We start from the raw sequence: 20435 nt of genomic DNA on the forward strand, positions 1-20435 counted from the left end.
GTCTGTACCACATGAGAAGGGCAGGATTCGTGCTGTACAGAAAAGTCTGTGTCAGATCAAAGGGCAGGGAGACTGCATCATGCTTGTGGGAGTTTCTCAGCAAGTAATTCTAAAACACTTGGATAGTGTAATCAAGAGAGCTTTGCTGGTTTCTGGTAGCAACAAAGTCTGTCTTTATCACTGGGAAAATAAAAGCAAAGAGAAAAAGGATAAAAAAACCAGAACAGAGTTTCCTTACTTTTTTGCAGTCATTGCTATGGGCTGTGGGGATTTTAAAGAAACAAAACTTGTTTGTGCTGCTCACTAAAATTAAAAATAATCATCATTTTGTATGTATGAACTGCTTTGACTCCAACTTTGGACGGTTTACTTTTTGTTGTTAATCATGATTCACAGATCCTGAGTACCACACTCAGGCCAGGGGTTCCTGACTAGTCCCCTATTCTTTCATTGACCTGGTATTCATCAAATAAGGGTCATTTTCCATTGCTGGGAAGTTTAAGGCTTAAAGGAAGACTATGGACTATAGCTAAACAGCAACACATACTTCTGAGCGACCAACACTTTTCTATGCTAAATATTGAAAAAAATGGATTTTCCTTTATTCAAGAACTATTGCATCTGAAACACAGGTTATACCTATTGCTATTCTTCCAGAGACCATATTACTTACTTGCTAAAGTTTTTCATTTGTGAAATATCCATTTTCAGCGGGTAGGAAAAGAAATGGTATAGAGAATTTGCGAAGAGAGAAGTTTTTCACAATTTGTAAGGCAGATTAGTTGATTTACAAACTGCTGACTCAATGTTTAAATCCATTTTCACCATGATTGATAATTCCTGTCAAGAGTATAAAAGTAGGTATCGTATTCTCTAAAGAATATGAAAATATGAGGCAGAAAAAAACTACAGCTTCCACAGTCCACCCTACTACATTGTACAATTTGGTTCTTTCCTTTCTTGGCATTAGTTGCCAAAAATGACGTAGGCAACTATTTGCTCATTGTATAAACATTCAAGCCATCTATTTTGTGTACTAATATTTGTGATGCATTTCCTTATTTTCCTTACTTTTTTAAAGCCTATTAAAATTGAGTGTAACTTATTTTGCTTGTAATTGTTTAAAATCTCATTTGGAACTAGATGTGAATTCATAGATAAAATATATTTACTTACAAAAAGCAAGTTTTTCATAATGTACCTTTCAATAATTTTTAAACAATGCCTACAAATAATTAGCTTAAAATCAATATTATATCCTTAAATTTATTTACACTTTTCAATTTTCCTAGCTGAAGGGAAAATCTTCTAAACAAAAGGAGCCTGGGTAAGAGGACTACTTCACAAAACAGAACCCAAGGCAATTTATGTTTGATACCGATGAGTTTCTTTTTTCTTCAGCAATTTAGGATTTTCCGAGTCGATTCAGCAACATTTACAGAGCACCTCAAAATTGTACTGCATGTAAAATTTGGTCTTATGTGCCTGAAAAAGTCAATTTCTGTCCTAGCTTGTGTAAAATAGTTTGGAGCATAGGGCTCAGGTATTTCAACTCAAAGTGGTAAGTGTCTCCAGAAATTTAAGATACTTCTTATAATTCTGCACTATAAAAGCTGTATTTTTCTCTGGGAAGTTGGTGGAGGACACATTATCCTCCCTGAACATATTGTTTGTGGTAAAATTGCCACAGTTCTTTGCAGCTCTTATCAAGAGATAGAGTCTATTTCTTGACTTTCTCATATTTAGACTGGTCTCGTAATTTGCTTTTGACAAGAGAGTGCAATGTAAACCAAGTAGTGTAGGTATGAACATGAACTTCAGGAAGCTTTTCATGTTTCTGCTGATTCTCTTGGCCCCCCACTAACTACCATGTCAGCAACTCTCATCCTGCTGAAGGAGAAAAGAAACAGAGAACCATCCCAGCTGAGAGTAGCTGGCAGCCAGCTTAGGTGAGTGTTACCTATCTGTAGATCATGAAGGAACACAGCCAACATGAGCCTCGCCAGGCCTAGATCAGCAGTCACATCTAGCTGACCCACAACTCATAAGCAATAATAGTTGATGTTGTTGTAAGTCACTGAGTTTGGGAGAGGCTTATATATGGCAATAGGTAACTGTTCACATTTCCTTCAGACCCTCTGTAAGTGGCCTGTTTTCAGATCCACTTTTCCTCTTTGCCATAATGATAATTTTGAGTTTAAGTGGTCATGACCTGGCAGGTAGTTTATATGAAAAGAAGTGTCTAGGCCTAAGTGAGAGGCCATCGAGTACAAGCCCTGGATTTTGCCTTTCAATGTGGCTCAAAACCCAAATGAGTACTTTTTCTTGTTTCTCAAAACACATTGGCTAGAATAGTTTAAACCCTGGTAGTCAATATACCAACATGTAGTCAAAGCAATTTTGTCCCTTGCTTTTGTTACTTGTTCTATTTAATACAATTTGCCTTCAGGAAGTTTGATTTTGTGTCTTAAATAAAACTTTCTTTTTCAACTTTAGGTTCATACTCTTAAGTTTTCTTCCACGAGTGAAACTCAGTGGTTTCAAAAGCCTAAAAATATGCCACTTGCTCTGGCAATACCAAGGTTGTGGCTGGTAAGTTCCCTACTGCTTATGAAATTTGTTTTGGGCTTGCTTTAATAGGAGAGATGATGCTATGATGGGCCTAAAGTTCTTAATACTTGCAGCGTCTCAGTGGTTTTCACTGCTGAAATATACTGAAGAATATCAGAGACCACACATCTCATGAGGATAAGAAATAGGCATTTGAATCCATCAGGAAAAATACTAAGAAAAATGTTCTGGTTTTTGACTGAATATTTGCCTAGATTTCCCACTTCATTTGGAAGGCCGCTAGGAATTTGCTTGCCTGTTTCACAGGAAAGAGAAACACGTCAGCTGTTTTTGAGTAAATGAATGTAACCTACTTCAAGGTTCATTTCAATATTCCTCTCTGGTCTCCTTCACTCAGAATTGGTCTCAATTTCCATGTGCTGTTCTTAGTCCAATTCTTAAGTTGTATACTGCCCCTACAGCTACTCTACGGAAGACCTTTAAAGATTATTTTACCCCTTTTGTTGCCTTGTGACTTTTGTCGGACTCTATTTTCTAATATTCCTGTATATTAATTCATATCAATTATATTAAATGTGATCATGTTTATGTCATTTCCTTTTCAGAGAGCTAGCATATCTGTAGTCATTTCCAAATCTGAAGGAAGGGCTCATCAGTGTTAAGAATTTCTGGCAGTAAGCTTTTGTTCAGGGGGTCTAGCAACACCTCTCATGGACCATCAGTTGTCTGTCATCCTCACTTTTAGAAAAGACCTCTTTTGGAGAACGATATTTGATCTTTTTTCTCTTGCTATATTCCAACCAGATTAATAGCTCAGTCCTAATTGTGAGCAGTTCAGGTCCTCAACATACTTATTATATACTTTTTATAGCTCTGTGCTTAGTAAGTAAGGAAGAAGACATGGGTGTGTGTATGTGTGCGCGTGAGCACACGTGTTTTTGTGTGCTCATGTGGTATTCACCTCGGGGTGATCTATCCTTTCTCTTCTACTTGGCTCTTTACCACAGCAAGTTATGGATATTTTGTGGATTTTGCAGAATTACTCCTCCTTCTGCTATCCCTGAAGGAGGAGTAATTCTGTTTGCAGCTGCTTGAACCATTCAGATTTAACAAAGCGCGTCTTGTAAATGATGACATCTGTTCAATGTATGATTCTATAATATAGGCACCTGCAATATCTTTGGTTGCTATGGCAATTTGGGTAGGCAGACCACTTGGCAAGTGGAGATAGCTTTGCCCAAATAGGAGTCTTGAATGTCCTGAGCCCATAGCCCTGCCAATGCCATTACAGCCAACTAAACAGAGGGTCAAAGAGTAAAAAAGTCAGTGGAATCTTAGCTCAGTAGTACTGAGCCCAAGGGAAGAGTAGGGACACAGAATAGCCTTGAATGTATATGAAAAATTGGTCCTAGTGACTTTGAAAAGTTAATAAAGAATGACAAAACACTGAACTCTTGGTTACTTAACAAAAGGCTGGCGACATTCTGAGAAAATGACTCTCAGCATGGTATTATACATGCGCAATTAATTTAAATATAAAATTTTGAAATGCTGGTGCCAAGACCAATTCCAGCTGATATAATTTTCTCAGATTAAATTTCAATGAATATAAGATTCCAAAAAATTATATTGTGATATTAAAGGAAAAGCTCTATTGCAAAGGTAGACCATAGCTCCCTTTGTAATAAAAAGAATGAAAAGGAATACTGATTAGTAGGAATGAGTAAAATCCCCCCTGTGTTAAAGCATAAGATACAGGAAGTTAATTTTTACCCACCAGATTCTAAAATTGCTCACATAAATTTTCTCACTTATTCATGTAAACGAAGCTATGTGTTGTGTGAGGAAAACTTAAGGATTCAGCAAGGAAAAATGCACATTCAATTTATGGTTGTAATTTTAGAGTTTGAATCAAAGTTGTCTGAACATTTGGACTTAAAGCTGCTCTTCAGCGATTTTAGACATGAACCAGGGAAGGGCCTGAAGTGAACCGTAATATCAATATTCATTTGAAGCGTACCTGACGCTGAGCTTGGACAACCCCCAAAATTCTACATATTTCCCATTGTTGGACTTCCTCTGATTGTGCATTAAAATCTGCACAGGATCACTGCAATAACATCATCTTAGTGACTCAACAAAAATTCAGACTCCAGATCTTACCTCAAATACTGTGGGTCAAAATCCCTGTGGCTGGAGCTTGAGAAAATACATTGTTAATATGCTGGCAGTGTGATTCTGACACTCACTCAAGTTTGAATACCCCTCCTTTGTGGAACATTAGTAAAGAAATAGCCTACTACATGCAGTTTTGGAAAATGCAGTCTCTTAGGATCAATAAATCCAGTGATAACAAGTAATAGGAATTATATCCATCATTTGAGCACAAGTTGCTTCAGCTGTTAAAGTAGTCAACGTACATGAGGTCTCCATCCCATTCTCCTTCCTTGACCTTAACTTAATACGACCTTCTATTGGTCCAGCCTCTGCTTCCCATCCCAGGTTTGATAACCAAACTTCTGGGATCCCTGGGTGGCGCCGCGGTTTAGCGCCTGCCTTTGGCCCAGGGCGCGATCCTGGAGACCCGGGATCGAATCCCACATCGGGCTCCCGGTGCATGGAGCCTGCTTCTCCCTCTGCCTATGTCTCTGCCTCTCTCTCTCTCTCTCTCTCTCTCTCTCTCTCTCTGTGACTACCATAAATAAATAAAAAAATTAAAAAAAAAGATAACCAAACTTCTCTAAGTAAATGGCACCATCGATAGGACCTAAGGATTTCTAATTTGTTCAACTCATCACTGCCATTTTTCTCTACCTTTCTTTTTATTCAACCACTATAAAGTTGAAACTTGCTTCATGTTTGATATATTTTATGACTCAAGCCTATGTGCTCAGGTACCTCTGGTGACTGGGCTATCTCCAAAAACTGGATGACTGGGAGATACTTTATACTTGTAAAATGTTATACATGTGCATGTTGTTCATTCTATATACTAACCAAATTAAAGTATAATAATAATTAACTCTGTATTTTTGTCCCACATGACATTAAACTCCTTCATGACTTACCCTTTGAAGTTTCTGCCATAAGCCTGTACACAAAATATAAGTTCCATAAATCTTAAATGAGAATTATGAAGCAGAGAAGAATAATTTTAAGTTTCAGATTTGTACTTGAAAAAAAAAATGTGCTGCGATACCTCCACAGAACAAATCTGTATTCACAAAAGTTTGCAAAGCCCTTTTTGTCAGTTCAATAACATGTCCTTATTCATCTGGCTAAGCCATTATGCTGACAGGAATTTTTTTCCTTAAAGTAATTTTCTAAAAGATTTGTACAATAGTTGTTTTTTAAAACTTAGTCACTGTGAATAATGAGTTGATACAAGTATTAGGTAGTGGGGGTGGGAGAGAGGAGACCCAATTTTTTGGCAAGCATCAAGCCATCCATTATCAAACACAAGACGCACAGACTTAAAATGTTCAAAATACTGGAGAGGATTAGCCCAGGTCACTAAGCCCTGAATTAAGTTTCTGATTATTTCAGTTCCTGCTGATATTTCCTTCTCGGAAGTTTTACAGTAAATTTGTATCTAAATAATGCAATTTAATACATAATCATTCTTCACTCCTGAAATGTTTAACAGAGATTTCAATTTATAAAGTGTAAATAAATAGATGTATACTTCTAATATATTTAGACACACACACATGCATACATATATTCATGCTTTAAGAGTTTTATCTCATTTCTACTATTAAATGTTAAGGTCTCTAAAGGCAAGAGCCATACTTCATACTTCTGTGCCCTTCTCCACAGAATGAACACACTGCATGGCAAAAGGAACATGAAAAACACATTGCCTAATAGAAAGTGTCATTAAATATTATGGTCAATTACTTTCCCAAAATCGATGGAATATAAACACAATATCTCTCTGCATACCCTTTCTCTTTCCCCACCCATTTTTTGCCAAGAATTTTCCCCAGTTCTGTACTACTTGTTCATGTTTAAGTGTCTGGTTGCCTTTTTAAAATACTGCTTTTTAAAATTTGCCATTTTTTTTTAATTTGCCATCCTTAAAAAAAAAAAAAACTTTTTTTTTTGCCATTTTGGAGGCAGATCAAATTGTTAGATTGAATAATTTATTTTAAGAAGTTTTATAATTAAGTATGTGCTCATCTTTTTCAAGTAATAATATTATTGCACTCTTATGAGTACTTAAACAATGACTTAGGGACAATGTGAAGATTTAATTTGAAGAAACAGAAATTTGCTGATTTTTAAACAACTCCAAGTAACTGTTTTAGGCTCTAAACATAGACTACGAAATGCTACTTTATGCTGGCATCCTCTGTAGAATAGATTTTTTTTTAATGATTTTATTATTTGAGAGATAGTGAGAGAGTTCATGATCGGGGGTGAGGAGAGGGAGAAGCTGACTGCCTGCTGAGCAGGGAGCTCAATGAGGGGCTCCATCTCAGGACGCTGAGATCATGACCTGAGCCCAAGGCTGAGGCTTAACCAAATGAGCCACCCAAGTGCCCTTGTAAACTAGATTTAAACTTTTAAAATATTTTTAAATAGTTGAAATAAGCCATAAGACTTCCAAATCTCTTCTGTTTCTATCATATAGTTAAGGCTTTGGTGATAAAATTGGAAATAATGGAGACATTCTCCTAATTATCTGTCTTTCCCTCCCTCCTATTTTTTTTCTGTGATCGATAATAAAATACATTTTTTTTTAAAGATTGTATTTATTTATTCATGAGAGACAGAAAGAGAGAGACATAGGCAGAGGGAGAAGGAGGCTCCATGCAGGGAGCCCGACATGGGACTCGATCGCGGGTCTCCAGGATCAGGCCCTGGGCTGAAGGCGGCGCTAAACTGCTGAGCCACCCGGGCTGCCCTAAAATACAGTTTTAAACTGGCATGTATTCTTGTACCAAATCATAATGATGTCAGCTTGTTTCATTACTGCTCCTGTATCTTCAGAGAGAAGCAAAATGAAGAGCTTTTTAGGCAAATGGAAACAAAGGTGGCTAAAGTTCATTGAATGGTCCCGAAACTTAAGCATTTTTCATGTATTAACGCACAACACCCCTTTGGATACATTGTTACTACCACCTTCTTACATATGGAAAGAAAGGAGGCAAAAAGAAGAAGAAGGAGGAGGAGGAGGAGGAGGAGGAGGAGGAGAAAGAAGAAAGAAAAGAAAGAAAAGAAGAAAGAAAAGAAGAAAGGAGGAAGAAAGGAGGAAGAAAGGAGGAAGAAAGGAGGAAGAAAGGAGGAAGAAAGGAGGAAGAAAGGAGGAAGAAAGGAGGAAGAAAGGAGGAAGAAAGGAGGAAGAAAGGAGGAAGAAAGGAGGAAGAAAGGAGGAAGAAAGGAGGAAGAAAGGAGGAAGAAAGGAGGAAGAAAGGAGGAAGAAAGGAGGAAGAAAGGAGGAAGAAAGGAGGAAGAAAGGAGGAAGAAAGGAGGAAGAAAGGAGGAAGAAAGGAGGAAGAAAAGAAAGAAGAAGAAAGAAGAAGAAAGAAGAAGAAAGAAGAAGAAAGAAGAAGAAAGAAGAAGAAAGAAGAAGAAAGAAGAAGAAAGAAGAAGAAAGAAGAAGAAAGAAGAAGAAAGAAGAAGAAGAGGGAGGAGGAGCAGGAGGAAGGAGCAAGGAGGGTCATGCCCTCGGTAGAGGTACCTGATGGTGCAAGGCTTGGCATACAGATGGCTGGCATGCATAGTTCAGACCCTTCATTGTTGTGCTGCTATATGGCTGCTATAGGACCAGCAAAGATGTGTGTACATCTGTTTATTTGTTTTAATGTAGGTTAAACTATGAGAATTGAAAATGATACCTCTTTGTACGTAGGAAAGAAGTCCCTGCTTTAGGGCAAGTTTCCTAAAAGTGGAGCCTGAAATGGAGAATTTGCATTAGTTTCCTATTGCTGCTGTTACCCATTACCATTAACGTGGTGGCTTAAAATAACACAAATTTATTATCTCACAGTTCTGGAGGCCAGAAGTCCTATGCAGGTCTCCCTGAACTAAGCTCAAGATTTTGGACTGGGTGTGTTCCTTTCTTGAGGCTCTAGGAGAGAGTATTTTCCTTTCCCAGCTTCTAGACTGCAATCTGCCACTCATGGCCCATTTCTTCCATCTTTGAAGTCAGCAATAGGCATCTCTCTAAACACATTCCCCTATAATTACAGCTCCCTCTGACAACTTCTCCTCTCTTCCACTTTTAGGGACCCCTGTGATTACATTGGGTCTGCCCAGATAATCCAGGCTAATCTCCCCATTTTAAGGTCATCTGATTAGCAATCTGAATTCCATTTGCAACTTTTCCCCTTTGCTAGGCAACCTAACAGTCACAGATTCTGGGAATTAGTATGTGGACATCCCTGGAGGCCATTATTCTGCTTATCACAAGATTCTTACTCCATCTGTTTATTAACAGATGTTCTCAGTACGACAGGAGGGGGAGAAGCAGGAGGACAAAACCAAGCAAAGAGTGATCTCAGCCAGAGACTAGCCTCAGCCTAGTACGAGTTCTTAAGCACAAACGTTATGTCAAACGTTATGTATGCCACAACGTTAGTCCCAACTTGAGGCAAGAGACCTGCAGGTGGTCTGGGGGTGGTCCAAGTCTATACATTGAGATAGTTCCCACTTATCCAAAGACAATTATCAGAAGAAAGGCAGTTTGAGTCACCATGAGGCAACATTCACAGCAAGTGAAGAGTAACTGCCACTACTAAGGAGGCTCTGGGCAGAGTAGCAATGGGATCCACTGTAGACCCCATTGTGGGTTGAAAAGTGTTCAGGACACGAGTCATGTTATATTGGGGCCCACACTAATGACCCCCCCTTTAACCTAATTATTCCTATTGAATTGTGTCCCCCTCTGCAGTCCCCACTCCCTAAAATGATAAAGTCTTAACCCTTAGTACCTCAGAATGTGACCTTTCCTAATCCAGGGTGACTGGTGTCCTTATAAGAAAGGGAAATGTGGACGGGCATGCAGAAGGGGACAATGACGTGCAGAGAGAATGCCATGTGAAGATGGAGAACTAGAATGACGTATCTGCAAACCAAGGGACACATGAGGTTACCTGAACTATGTAAGAGTCATAGGACAGTTCCTTCAGAGGGAGCATAGCCCTGCCAGCATCTTCCAACTTCTAGCCTCCAGAATCATGAAACAATGAATTTCTATGGTTTTAAGCCACTCAGTTTGTGGTACTTTGTTACGACAGCCCTTGGAAACTAATATAGACCCTATGTCAGAAAACCTAGAAAAGAGAAACTAAGTAATTATGAAGTCATCCTCCTCAGAATTTCTTCCAAGGGGTTTTCTTCCACATTGTTAAGCTGTAATTTTTAGGATTTCCTTTAGCTAAGAAGGCATTAATCTAAATTCTTCCCTTGACTTGAGAGAATAAGGGTAGGATGTTCCTTTTTATTTTTTCTTTCAACATGAGGATGGCTTGAATTCACAACCCTGAGATTGAAAGTCAGACACTTACCTGACTCAACCACCCAGGCGCCCCAAGGGTAAGACCGTTCTAGACCCTGTAGGATAATTTTGTGAATTCTACTTCTGGAATCTCACCCCGGTCTGCAAGTGCTCTGATAATAGACCCATAGCCCTTGATTTAATTAGTTACAATATGTTTTTGCTTTCAAAACAGTAAGTTCTTTGAAGATAAGTACTATCCAAATTCATATCCAGGGTACCTAGCATGTAGCCTAATATCACAGAAACTTTGAAGGAATTATTCAATAGTTTTTCTACCCTTGGGAAGGCCCATAGGACATTAGCAATGGTCAAAGATTAGGAACAATAAAAACACAAAAGAAGAGCCTAAGATAATGTAGTAACAAGCCAGGAGATAACGTATTGGGCCAGCAATAAAATGATGTGGGTTCTATGGAGCCTGCCATTTACCCCTGTGAATAATCTCTTGGCATTATAACTGAAGAATTATGAAATGGAGGCATGATTAGAAGTAACTTTGGCCCAAAAAACTCAAGACTACAATCTAAACACAGTTAAAGGAAAAAAAAAATCAGCCAAATAAATTCTTGGCATTGTCAAAGAAATTTCTCAAAATCTGTGAAATTACATGATTGCATGCTGCTATGAGATACTGAATTCTACTACTCTTGACCCAGGCATATTGCAGGATAAACACAGCTGACGTTTTATGCTGACCTAATACGACTTTAAAATTATAATTGAATTACTTAAATGTCTTCTACCACTGTGCCCAAAGTAGAACCATGGGACTCCTAAGAAAAAGACCTTGTAATGAAAAGACTGAGGTGCCATAATTTCTATTCCAATTCACACAGCAAACAGAATGCACTATTGCCAAGGACAGCTTTTCTTCGACTGACCTTTCGATGGATTTCATTTATATAAGAAAAGTGCAAAACAATCTTAGTGGAGGAAAACTAAAATGTATATATTAGGCCCTATAATCTAATGATGTGCTTTCAGGCCCATTGTATAAATTTCACCTAAGCCTTCCACACCCATTTTATTGGCTTTTATCATAGATCAAGATACAAAGGATACATCTTAGAATTATCTTAGAGAATGCTTACATATTTAGAGATAAAATACAAGCAAGGTTAAATGGGAAAAACATCATCATTGAAATATTACAGTCAGAAAGCAGATTTCACTGAGGCTGTTCAAATAAAGAAGCATAGCTTTCCTGTTTTTTCACTCATCCATTTTTGCAGGAGAGTCACTGCCTAGATACACAGAAGGGGGCCTATCCTTACCTCCAAAGGATGACTTTGTTCTGCTTTCAGCCTGTACCTTTTGTCTTGCCTCAGGACTCCACAGCTACACCATCCCTTCTGCACCCTGTGTTTTCTTTTAAACAAACATTTCCTCAAGTGTCGAAGCACATCACCAACAACCTCTTAGAGCTGAAGTTCTTATGATTCCTTGTTATGAAGCGGCTAACCTCTACAGATAATTCTTTGATGGGTGTATGCTTATGTGTGTTTATGGGGGCGTATGTATAAAAACATACCATTGTTTTTGCATGAAGTTCTAAAACAATCTTTCAAGTACATTTATAACCTATGAAAAATATCTTCAAGTACCTGGGTTTCTTTCCACTAAATTTTCAAATGTAAGTATAAGCAAGGATTTTTAGTTATCAACATTGATGCTGACTCCTTTCAGTGACATTTTGATTGGACAGAGGTGGAAAACTTTATAATCATAGTACTTTTGAGTTTCCTAAAGACTAGTAACTCTCATATGCATAGTAAAACTAAAATAACCTGTCAAATAATTCAAGACCCATACCGGTTTCTAAGATTAACTTGACATTTAGAACCCCTTTGGAGTTACAAAATATTCTATCACATTGAATTCTGTGGTTACTTCTCTGAGTAATTTGGGTTCATTTGTCATGTTTAATTATAAAGGTGAGTAGTAACTTTTTAATTTTTTTAACTTAAGAAATTATTTCTTTCCTGGTTTTCTAGTCTTGTCAATTCCAGGATCTTCTGAAAGCAAACCTGTACTAGGTGATGAAATGTAGAATGATTCCAAAGAAACCCTACAGAGGGCAATTTGGCAATATGGTCAGAACTATAAATATATAACCGTTTGATGCGTTGATGCCTAGGTCAAAAAGTTTATTTTTCTAATTTTTAAAAAAAATATTTTATTTAAATTCAATTTACCAACATATAGCATAACACCCAGTGCTCATCCCTTCAAGTGCCCTTCTTAGTGCCTATCACCCAGTCACCCCCATCCCCCAACCACCTCCCCTTTTGCAACCCTTTGTTTCCCAGAGTTAGGATTCTCTTATGGTTTGTCTTCCTCTCTGATTTTTCCCCACTCAGTAATCCCTCCTTTCCCTATAATCCCTTTCACTTTTTCCACATATGAGTGAAACCATGATAACTGTCGTTCTCTGATTGACTTATTTCATTCAGCATAATACCCTCCAGTTCCATCCACATTGACATAAACGATGGGTATTCATTCTTTCTGATGGCTGAGTAATATTCCATTGTATATATAGACCACATCTTCCTTATCCATTCACCTGACATCATGACTTCTTCCACAGTGTGGCTATTGTGGACATTGCTGCTGTAAACATTGGGGTGCAGGTGTCCTATTGTTTCACTCTATCTGTATCTTTGGGGTAAATTCCCAGTAGTGCAATTGCTGGGTCACATGGTAGCTCTATTTTTAACTTCTTGAAAAACCTCCACACTGTTTTCCAGAGTGGCTGCACCAGGGGGGCATTCCTACCAACAGTGCAAGAGGGTTCCCCTTCTCCACATCCTCTCTAACAGTCGTTTCCTGTCTTGCTAATTTTCACCACTGGTGTGAGGTGGTATCTCATTGTGGTTTGGATTTGTATTTCCCTGATGGCAAGTGACGTGGAGCATTTTCTCATGTGCTTGTTGGCCATGTGTAGGTCTTCTTTGGAGAAATGTCTGTTCATGTCTTCTGCCCATTTTGTGACTGGATTATTCGTTTCTTGAGTGTTGAGTTTGATAAGTTCTTTATAGATCTTGGATACTAGCCCTTTATCTGATGTACCATTTGCAAATCTCCCATTCTGTAGGTTGTCTTTTAGTTTTGTTGACTGTTTCTTTTGCTGTGCAGAAGCTTTTTATCTTAAGTCCCAATAGTTCATTTTTGCTTTTGTTTCCCTCGCCTTCATTGATGGGTCTTGCAAGAAGTTGCTGTGGCCAAGTTCATAAAGGTTTCTGCCTGCGTGCTCTTCTAGGATTTTGATGGATTCTTTTTTCATATTTAGATCTCTTAACCATTTTGAGTTTAACTGTGTCTGGCATAAGGGAATGGTCCAGTTTCATTCTTTTGCACATGGCTGTCCAATTTTCCCAAGACATTTGTTGAAGAGACTGTTTTCCATTGGATATTCTTTCCTGCTTTGCTGAAGATGAGTTGACCATAATTTGAAGGTCTATTTCTAGATTCTCTATTCTGCTCCATTGATCTACGTATCTGTTTTTGTGCTGGTATCACACTATCTTGAGGATCACAGCTTTGTAATACAGCTTGACGTCAGGCATTTTGATGCCTCTGCATTAGTTCTCTTTTTCAACATTCCTCTGGTTATTCTCAGGGTCTTTTCTAATTCCACACAAATCTTAATATTATTTGTTCCAACTCTCTGAAGAAAGCCCATGGTATTTTGACAGGGATTGCATTGAATGTGTAAATTGCCCTGGGCAGCATTGACATTTTCACAATATTAATTCTTCCAATCCATGAGCATGGAATGTTTTACCATCTCTTTGGGTCTTCCTCAATTTATTTCAGAAGTGTTTCTGTAGTTTAGAGTATAGATGCTTTACTTATTTGGTTAGGTTTATTCCTAGGTATCTTATGCTTTTGGGTGCAATTGTGAATGGGATTGACTCAATTTCTCTTTCTTCAGTCTCATTGTTAGTGTATAGAAGTGCCACTGATTTCTGGGCATTGATTTTGTATCCTGCCATACTGCTGAATTGCTGTATGAGTTCTAGCAATCTTGGGGTGGAGTTTTTTGGGTTTTCTACATAGAGTATCATGTCACCTGTGGAGAGGGAGAGACTACTTCTTTGACAATTTGGTTGCCTTTTATTTTTTTATTGTCTGATTGCTGAGGCTAGGACTTCTAGTACTATGTTGAATAGCAGCAGTGGTGAGAGTGGACATCCCTGTCATGTTCCTGAACTTAGGGGAAATGTTCTCAGCTTTTTCCCTATTGATGGGCTTTTCATAAATGGCTTTTATGATATTAAGGAATGTTCCTTCTATCCCTACACCGTGGAGAGTTTTGATCAGGAATGGATGCTGTATTTTGTCAAATGCTTTCTCTGCATCTACTGAGAGGATCAAATGGCTCTTGTCTTTTATTGATGTGATCCATCAAATTGATTGTTTTACAAATGTTGAACCACCCTTGCATTCTGGGGATAAATCCCACTTGGTCATGGTGGATAATTTTCTTAATGTACTGTTGGATCCCATTGGCTAGTATCTTGGTGAGACTTTATGCATCCATGTTCATTAGGGATATTGGTCCATAATTCTTTTTGGTGGGGTCTTTGGTTTTGGAATCAAGGTAATGCTGGCCTCATAAAACAAGTTTGGAAGTATTCCCTCCCTTTCCATCCTTCGAAACTGCTTTAGCAGAATAGGTACGATTTCTTCTTTAAACATTTGATAGAATTGTCCTGGCAAGCCATCTTGCCCTGGACTTTTGTTTCTTGGGAGGTTTTTGATGACTGCTTCAATTTCCTCATTGGTTATTGGCCTGTTCAGGTTTTCTATTTCTTCCTGTTTCAGTTTTGGTAATTTGTAGGTTTCCAGGAATGCATCCATTTCCTTTCAGATTGCCTAATTTGTTGGCCTATAGTTGCTCATAGTATGTTTTTAAAATCATTTGTATTTCCTTGGTATCGGTTGTGATTTCTCCTCTTTCATTCATGATTTTATTCATTTGAGTCTTTTCTCTATTCTTTTCAATAAGTCTGGCTAGGGGTTTATCGACCTTATTAATTCTTTTGAAGAATAAGCTCCTGGTTTCGTTGATCTGCTCTACAGTTCTTCTGGTCTCTCTTTCACTGAGTTCTGCTCTAATCTTTATTATCTCTCTTTTTCTGCTTGGTTTAGGCTTTATTTGCTGTTTTTTCTCCCATTCCCTTAGGTGCAAGATTAGCTTGTGTAATTGAGATTTTTCCAATTTTTTGAGGGAGGCTTGTATTGTGATGTATTTCCCTCTTAGGGCTACCTTTGCTGTATCCCAAAGATTTTGAACAGCTATACTTACATTTTCATTAGTTTCCATGAATCTTTTTAATTTTTTTCTAATTTCCTGGTTGACCCATTCATCTTTTAGGATGCTCTTTAACCTCTAAGTATTTGAGCCCCTTCCAGATTTCTTCTTGTGATTGAGTTCTAGATTCAAAGCATTGTGGTCTGAAGATACGCAGGGTATAATCTCAATCTTTTGGTATTAGTTGTGACCCTGGGTCAAAATTTCTCAGAATTTGTGCTACAGAAATACTAGCACATGTGAGAAATGATACAAGTGCATGCTTATTCACCTCCACATTATTTAATAATTTTAATGATGAGAATATAAATGCGTAACATTAGTAGAGTAACCAGTTATGATCAATTGATAACATGGAATATGATACAACTTTTTAAAAAGAATATTCTCTATATACCAATATAGAAATATCACCAAAGTATATTGCTAAATGAAACAAAGGTGCAGAACAGTGTGTATAAAAGACTATCTTTTGTGTAGAAAGAGTAGGGTTTAGACAATGTATTTATATTTGTTATAGATAACCATTATAGATAACAGTATACTGTTATAGATAACAGTATAGCTAACTGTTGTTACCTATGTGTTGGGAAGAAGGGTTGCTTAAAAGGGTTGGGAGGAGGGATACGTGGGTGGCTCAGCAGTTGAGTCTTCCTTTGGTCCAGGGCGTGATCTTGGAGTCCCAGGATCAAGTCCCACATCATGCTCCCTGCATGGAGCCTGCTTCTCCCTCTGCCTGTGTCTCTGCCTACCTCTCTCTCTCTCTCTCTCTCTCTCCCTCTCTCCCCCTCTCTCTCATGAATAAATAAAATCTTTAAAAAAAAAAAAAAAAAGGGTTGGAAGGATGTGGGATAGGGAGATTTTAACAATACCTGGTTTGATGTTTTGTCATTTCTGAACCAAAAGTTACCTATTTGTAAATTTTAGAAATCTGAATAAAAAGAGTTTTAAAAATAATCAAATTAAAATAATTTCCATATAAAAGGACATACTAGGGTGATTGGAAATCCTATTTTATTGCTTGGCACCTGAGCACCTATATAAGTTCATATTGTCTCATGTGCCTGGAAATCTCTCAGCATTTTCTGGAGAAATCATGCTGTCATGATCCAGAAGATAATTTCTCCAAACATGGCTAAATATTTTTCTCAGTTTTCCCTCCACCATATTTAGTGATTTCTCCTTTTCCTACAATCTATCACAGTTACAATCTGCTAAAGATGGATGCGCTCGGCTTCCCCCCACCCCCACCCCCGCTCCTCCAATCACTTTAAAGCCTTGACAGTTGACTTGCTTAAACCTTCATGAATACCTATGAACTTCCTCTGAAGAAATATCTGTATATTGTCTTATTCTCCCACTCTAATGTCACCAGTAGTATATTTACCTTCTTCAGTTATGAATATTTTAACAATTATATACAAAGTAAAACCATTCCAACGTCGTGCTAGGTGAGAAACCAAAGACTAGGGTGTACTCCACAATATTGTGCCACCACAGTAAGGTTACAATCCAGCCACCTTGGCCCCACCTTTGACGAAGTTTTTTTTTTCTTTCATATTGAATGAGACCTCACTCTCTACCAAGCACAAACTTTTCAGTTTTATTTCTTAAACTTTAAATCCCTTATACCTCTACAAGTTCTTCTTGATAATAACCCCAGCTGTCTTTTATAGATCTAATTCTCTGTGCCAGCTATGGGCACAGTCTTTTTAAATATAGAAAGTACAAGTTTCACTGACTATAAGTTTACTGAACCAAAAATGTAACTTTTTTTCCCCATGACTGAACTCCTATTTCAAAACCCATTCCACTGGCAACAGAGATGGAATCCTAATTTCTGAATGAACTAAGTCCATCCAGAATTTTTTTCCCCATTGTCATCTTCAGAGTTATATTGCTTCTGAAGTGGGAGGCCACTGGAAATAGACTCATGTAGTGTCCTGTCTTTGGTAAGAGGACATATTATGTCCTCAGCCATTTCTTATCCAGGATGACCTCTCCTAAGCTGTTCACTGTCTCATCTGACCAATGATCATTACTCTTCATCACTGACATTTCTTGGTTCTATTTAATTCTCTGGCACCTGCTGTTTTGTCTCTCTTCCCCATGGAGTTCAATAGTCCTCCAGATCCAATGCTGTGAATGTACTCTCTTCTCCAATGCTGATCACAATGGAAAACAGCTCCATGTCATACAGGGTTGGACGTTGGCTAGCCCCAGAGTTCTCTGTCTAGAAATAGCACAGAATCACTTCTACTGTGTCACTCTCCCTCCATGTCAATGTTCCCTCTAATCTGAGATCACCAAATATATCTGGGGGGAACTATCTTCTTCCTCTCAAGGACAACACTGGGCTTGTCCTTTTTTTTTTTTTTTTTTTTAAGATTTATTTATTTTAGAGAGAGAGGGGGAGAGAGTGAGCAGGGGGAGAGGCAGAGGGAGAAGAAGAGAGAACCTCCAGCAGACTCCCTACAGAGTGTGGAACCCAATGTGGGGCTCAATCCCACAACCCTGAGATGATGACTTGAGCCCAAGGCAAGAGTCAGATGCTTAACTGAGCCACCAAGGCACCCTTGCTCTCTTTCCTAAGTAGCCTCGGAATTTCCTTCTCACTCACGTCAGTACTCCCCTTTCCAACTTGCCTATCTTATTTCCTGTCCCAGAGTTTGCTTTGGACTCTATGAAAGAAAATAATCAAACTCAGTAGATATCCCTTCAAATCTCTTTGATGCTCAAATAACAAGACCTACGCTCCTTTGTCTTGACATTGTGCTACATTCTCCCTGAAGAGGAAAACACATTAGCTGAATTCATCAAATTGCTATCCCTGAAGCACCAATATTAACTCATTTACTGCTCACAGTGGCTCTATAATGAAGATACGATGAATTTTATCTTATAGAATCTGAGGTTTGTTTTCCCAAGGTCATGAAGCTAGTAAATGAACAGAGTAGGAATTGGACCCAGACCTTTCTGTTCCCAATGCTTATACATCTAACCATAATCTCTTCTAGAAAGAATTTTTTCTCCTAACTTCTTGTGAAAAGTCATGCTTTTCTTGCTTAAACGATTCTGTACTCATGTAGTTGGAAGAAAATGTCTAAACTAATTTTCATATTTAGCCACTACCTCTTTTTTGGTTTCTATGGTATTTAGATTTTAAAGCTTCTTACTTCAGTCAGATCCAAATCAATGATACCACTTTTTAAATCTGTGTTAGTGTTGCTTTTCATTCAATCTTTTACAGTTCTGTTTTGCTTAATATAGGTGTTTTTTTAAAGCAAAGTTTTATAAGAGCATTATCCTTTTTACTCTCTCCTCAAACAGCCTACTTCATCCTTAGATTGGTTCTCCTCTGAGGCATTGACATGTTTTATTCTATTTTCCCCTTTGTCAATAGTGTCCCTGACTTAAGTTGTTGAATAATGTTTCAGCTCATTTTGAGTGAGTTTCCACTGCTCATTCTGGTTCTTCCAGTTCTGTGTATTTCTCTTTCTTCAAGGGACTTCCAAGGAAAATATGCAGGCAGAAATAGTATATGGGCACTATTGTACCAGCATAGTGCAGTGAAGATCTCCAATGCCTTTGATTCCCATGCCCATAGATTAGGCAAAGGAATCGCCCAGAGCAGAATGGTTTCCCCTTAACTACTATGCATCCCACTGTGAATTTGAAAGGGAAAGAAGGTTAAAAATGTAGAAAGAATAAATGGGGAAAATCTAGGGGGTGGGTGCTGAGGAGAAAGAAGGGAGGGATATAGAAAAGACTCAAACAAAGGGTAAAGCTGCTTGGAAAGCGGATGACTGGAGCAGAGTTTCAAAATAAGAGGAATGGAATCAAATCTCTCAGTCATGGCAGGAAGTCTAGAACACTAACGAACAGTCAGATGCCTGTAAACAGGAGCATTGCAACACACAAATTCCCAATAGGTATATATGATCATGTCTGGATGATTGATAAATGCTTACAGAGGTGCTGAGTCAAAGAATTTCATGATTCTAGGTTTAGAGTTGCCCTTTAAGAGGAAAGTGCAGTTAATTTCTGGGAACCAGGCAATTAGACTCAGTCAGCCTGAGTAGAAGAAAACCTTAAGTGTGGGAATTTCAGGTGACTGCCACAGTCTTCTTTACAATGAAATCAGCCACATTGTCATCTAAGTTATACATCAGGATGGAGTTCAAGGTAACAAATATTTATGTGCACCTACTAGGTATCACTTGCTATTTTGCATCCTGGGGATATAGTGTATTATGCATAATCTTGGCCCTCGTGGAACCTAAACATTAATATCACAGTTCTTATGACCTTTAACCTTGATAAGATTTAATATGGTAGCACAGACAATAGAAGTCTTAAACTTTGAGATTAACTAATGCATTCTGTGTGTACTGCATAAATGGCAATTTGCCATGACAGATTTTGGTCACTTATTCTTACTTCTTTTATTCAATCAACAGTTGAATAACTCTCTAGTACTAAACACTGTAAAAAGTAATCTACCTCAACTTTCTCAAACTATCAGAATCACCTTTGTGGACAAAATATGGATTCTCTTAAAAATTTTTATTTAAAAAAAAATTTTATTTAGTGAGGCTAGAGTGTACCTCAGAAATGTAGACTCAGCACTCACTGCAGGAGATTCTTACAAAGAAATTTGGGAAATCCCTCTGTAAAACTGCAAAGATAAAGTAGATATGGAATGTACCCCACAGATTTTACATTCTCTCTATGTTCTTTGATTAGATCTTCCTCTAACATTTGAAGGGGTAATTCAGATAGCTTTATGGCTCAGTTAGGTGGGACTGTAAAATGTCACTGATTTTTTTTAGGTGACTCTGAAATTGACACTCTAGAAAATTCCACAAGTGCAGTTCCTAAAATGTTCAGAGTAATGGATTTCCAAGAGGATTCATTTCAAGTGAAATTTATTTTTTTAAGTTTCATATTCTTATTAGAAAAAAAATCATTACTTTGGAGTCACATGGTTTAGTTATAATCATATAATTTTGAAGCTGAAAGGGACCATGGAGATAA

The sequence above is a fragment of the Canis lupus genome, chromosome 2, assembly GCF_048164855.1.
Source record: "Canis lupus baileyi chromosome 2, mCanLup2.hap1, whole genome shotgun sequence".
Classification (NCBI taxonomy): Eukaryota; Metazoa; Chordata; class Mammalia; order Carnivora; family Canidae; genus Canis; species Canis lupus.